This window comes from Chiloscyllium plagiosum, chromosome 5 (genome assembly GCF_004010195.1).
Source record: "Chiloscyllium plagiosum isolate BGI_BamShark_2017 chromosome 5, ASM401019v2, whole genome shotgun sequence".
NCBI lineage: Eukaryota > Metazoa > Chordata > Chondrichthyes > Orectolobiformes > Hemiscylliidae > Chiloscyllium > Chiloscyllium plagiosum.
Window position 1 is genome coordinate 116,566,103 of NC_057714.1, and position 4,707 is coordinate 116,570,809.

Consider the following 4,707-nt stretch of genomic DNA (forward strand, 5'->3'; position numbering starts at 1 on the left):
AATCTTGTTGTGGATGACGACACCAAGGAGCTTGACACTCTCCATTCATTCCACCTCTGTCCTATTAAGGCGACATGTGTTAACATCCTGCCAAAAGTCAATAATGCATTCCTTGGTTTTGCTGGCATTGACGGCTAGGTTGTTCTCAGTGCACCATGTTTCCAGGTCTTCCACCTGTAGTTTGTTTCATCGCCATCTGAGATTCGACCATCTATGGTGGTGTCATCAGCGAACTTGTAAATGGCATTAGTCTGGTATTTGGCGATGCAGTCATGGGTATACAGTGAGTACAGTAAGGGTTGAATATGCATCCCTGGGGGGCTCCAGTGTTGAGTGTTAGTGAGGATGAAATATTGTCCCCAATCTTCACTGATTGTGGCCTGTGGGTCAGGAAACTGAGGATCTAGTTGCAGAGACTAGGGCTTAGTCCGAGATCACGAAGTTTAGTAATCAGTCTCGAGGGGATAATAGTATCCATACCTCAGGAGATATGGGATACAGGGAGATTTGGCTATCTGGATTCAGAATTGGTTGGCTGACAGAAGGCAGAGAGTGATTGTAAGTGGAGAGTATTCTGCCTGGAGGTCAGTGGTGAGTGGTTTCCCGCAGGGCCCTGTTCTTTGGCCTCTGCTCTTTGTAGTTTTTATAAATGACTTGGATGAGGAGGTTGAGGGGTGGGTTAGTAATTTTGCAGATGACACAAAGGTTGAAGGTGCCATTGATAGTATCGAGGGCTATTGCAGACTGCAGCACGACATAGACAGGATGCAGAGCTGGGCTGAGAAATGGCAGATGGAGTTCAACCTGGAAAAATGTGAAGTGATGCATTTTGGAAGGTCGAACTCGAATGCTGATTATAGGATTAAAGTCAGGATTCTTGGCAGAGTGGAGGAAAAGAAGGAATTTGGTGTTCAAGTACATAGATTCCTCAAAGTTGCCACCCAAGTCATAGAGTCATTGGGATGTACAGCATGGAAACAGACCATTCGGTCCAACCCATCCATGCCGACCAGATATCCCAACCCAATCTAATCCCACCTGCCAGCACCCGGCACATATCCCTCTAAACCCTTCCTATTCATATACCCATCCAAATGCCTCTTAAATGTTGCAATTGTACAAGCCTCCACCACATCCTCTGGCGGCTCATTCCATACACATACCACCCGCTGCGTGAAAAAGTTGCCCCTTAGGTCTCTTTTATTCTTTCCCCTCTCACCCTAAACCTATGCCCTCTAGTTCTGGACTCCCCAACCCCAGGGAAAAGACTTTGTCTATTTATCATATCCATGCCCGTCATAATTTTGTAAACCTCTGTAAGGTGACCCCTCAGCCTCTGACGCTCCAGGGAAAACATCCCCAGCCTGTTCAACCTCTCCCTATAGCTCAAATCCTCCAACCCTGGCAACATCCTTTCTGTGTTTCTCTCATTTTGGGTTACCATTTCAACAGATGGGCCAGTCAATGTTAATTATTCCTCTTTTATCTTTCTGAACAACTTTTACAATTGTGTGGCTTGCTGGGCCATCTTAAATGGATCAACAGTCACTTACAGACAAGATCAAACAACAATAGCCATTTGTTTTTCTTCAATGCTGTTACTGAGCCAGTTAGTACAAGTATCTGATAGTTTCATGCGAGTGTCACTGATACCAGCCTTTGGAGAGGGTGCAAAGAAGGTTTACCAGGATGCTGCCTGGACTGGAGGGCTTGCCTTATGAAGAGAAGTTGATTGAGCTTAGACTTTTCTGTCTGGAGAAAAGGAGGAAGAGAGGTGACCTGATTGAGGTATACAAGATAATGAGAGGCATGGATAGAGTCGATAGCCAGATACTTTTCCCCAGGGCAGGATTGACTGGCACGAGGGATCATAGTTTTAAGATATTAGGAGGAAGGTATAGAGGGTTCGTCAGAGATAGGTTCTTTACGCAGAGAGTTGTGAATGCAGGGAATGCATTGCCAGCGGTGGTAGTGGAAGCAGAGTCATTAGGGACATTTAAACAACTGCTGGACACACACATTGCCAGCAGTGAGTTGAGGGGCACGTTAGTTAAGTTACTATATTTTACATGAAGATTAATCCTCAGCACAATATCATGTGCCAAAGGGCCTGTTCTGTGCTGTACTTTTTGATGTTCTAGTGTTGAAGGCTGAACTGTAGTCAATGAGTAGGATTCTTACGTAGCTGTTCTTGGTGTCAACATGTTCTAGGGAGGAGTGAAGGGCAAGTGATATGGCATCTGACATGGATCTGTTGGTCCGATAGGTAATTTGGAGTGGGTCAAGAGTAGTGGAGAGGTTGGAGTTGATTAATGCCATGACCAGCCTTTCAAAGCACTTCATGAAGTTAGGGCCACTGGTGGTAGTCATTGAGACATATGCATGATCCTTCAAGATGTTGGGCCGTCTTGAAACAGGTCGGGACAGTGGCCTGCTGAAGGGAGAGGTTGAAGATGTCTGAGAAGACCTCTGCCAGTTGATCTACGCATGCTGAGAGTGCATGGCCTAGTACACCATCTGGTCCCATCACTTTGCTTGGATTCACATGAAGGAAAACTGATCTGACCTTTGATTCAGTGACTGTTGGATAGGTTCATCAGGATTTGTCGGAATAGGTGTTCGGGGGAGATAGGAGGAGGTGTCTGAGAGCTGGCGGTCACCCTTTGCAATGTAGAGGGCAGTCCACTAGAGACAATATTGTCAGCAGTCTATTATGTCATATAAGATGCTTAGGTGACTTGACAGAGTAGAGGCTGACTCTCCCCTTGTGGGAGAGTCTGGAACCAGAGGATATAAGCTCAACATCGGGGTCACACATTTAAGACAGGGATGAGGAGGAATTTCTTGTCTCAGAGGGTAATGAATCTGTGAAATTCTTTACCACAGAGGGCTACTGAGGTTGGAGCAGTATATTCACGGTTGAGATGGACATGTTTTTAACCAGTAAAGGAATCCAAGGTTATGGGGAAAAGGCAGGAAAGGGAGTTGAGGTTTATCAAATCAGCTAAAATCTCATTGAATAGCAGGGCAGACTTGCCAGGTTGAATAGTCTACTTCTGCTGTTATGTCTTATGGACCAGTGGATGATCCACATTGAGCATCCAAATGCTGCAAATTAATGAAACAGAAGGACGTTCCAGTTAATACCTTACTCACCCACAGCCGTGCTTTTCAGATCTTCTCCATGTTGGTTGCTGTTAATCTGATCTCAGGACACAGTGGAGAATGTCATAACATTTGATGAGTTAAGAAGCCCCTCCCTCAGCTTAGAGAATTTTTATTTCCCCAAATATAGTCCAATGATTGTTCAGAATGAGACTCACCATCTCTATAAGCCAATTAGATCAATAGAGTATTATTTATGTGCACGGGATCTCAATGGTGAAGCTGAATTGCTCGGTTCTGGATCTTAGCAGTCTCTGATTGATGTCCAGGATGTTCATCTGGAGTTGCTATCAGGTTATTGTTTATGCACAGTCTGACAGTGGCCATGGTGGGGTCAGTATGTGAGCTAAATACACTAAAAATTGAGCTCACCTCCATGGCTCTGGAAAACAACACCCCTCAGATCTGCACTTGTGGGTAATGCTCACTTTTTAAAATTTCTTCTGATTACTTAAGTGTCTGTTCCCATACGTATAACTCTACCACCCTTGTTCTCAGTATTACTTGGTTTATTCCTAATAGTGATCACTACCTGAGCAAATGAAGTAAACTAATATTTTAAATTCCTGTTCATTCTTCCAGTCACACAGAAATTTTAGCAACCAATGAGGCTGTGTGGCGGCTCAGTGGTTAGCACTGCTACCTCATAACGCCAAGGACCTGGGTTTGATTCCACCCTCGGGTGACTGTCTGTGTGGAGTTTGCACATTCTCCCTATGTCTGTACGGGTTTCCTCTGGGTGCTCCAGTTTCCTCCCACAATCTGAAGATGTTCAGGTTAGGTGAATTGACTACAGGAATTGTAGGGGAGTGGGTCTGGGCGGGATGCTTTGCAGTGGGTTGGTGTGGGCTGAATGGCCTGCTTCCATGCTGTAGGGGTTCTTTTTCTCCCCTGGTTGTGGTGGGAGTGCTTTCTGTGTTTCTCTCATTTTGGGTTACCATTTCAACAGATGGGCCAGTCAATGTTAATTATTCCTCTTTTATCTTTCTGAACAACTTTTACAATTGTGTGGCTTGCTGGGCCATCTTAAATGGATCAACAGTCACTTACAGACAAGATCAAACAACAATAGCCATTTGTTTTTCTTCAATGCTGTTACTGAGCCAGTTAGTACAAGTATCTGATAGTTTCATGCGAGTGTCACTGATACCAGCCTTTTCTTTGAGATTAATTTAATTAATTCAATTCCAATCCACTGAAAGCCTTGATGTGATTTGAACATACACCTCCTGAGTATTAGTCCAGCCTCTGGCTAATCAACCCAGTAACATAATCACTATATCACCACACCCGAGACTAAACACAATGAGATCAGTGTTAAAATCACACAACGTCAGGTTATAGTCCAACAGGTTTAATCGAAAGCACTAGCTTTCAGAGCACCGCTTCTTCATCAAGTGGTTGTGGAGAATAAAATTGTAAGACACAAAAGTTTACAGTGTGATGTAACTGAAATTATACATTGAAAAAGATCTGGATTGTTTGTTAAGTCTCACATCTTTTAGAATGACCATGTTGGTTTCAGTTCTTTCATACGTAAAT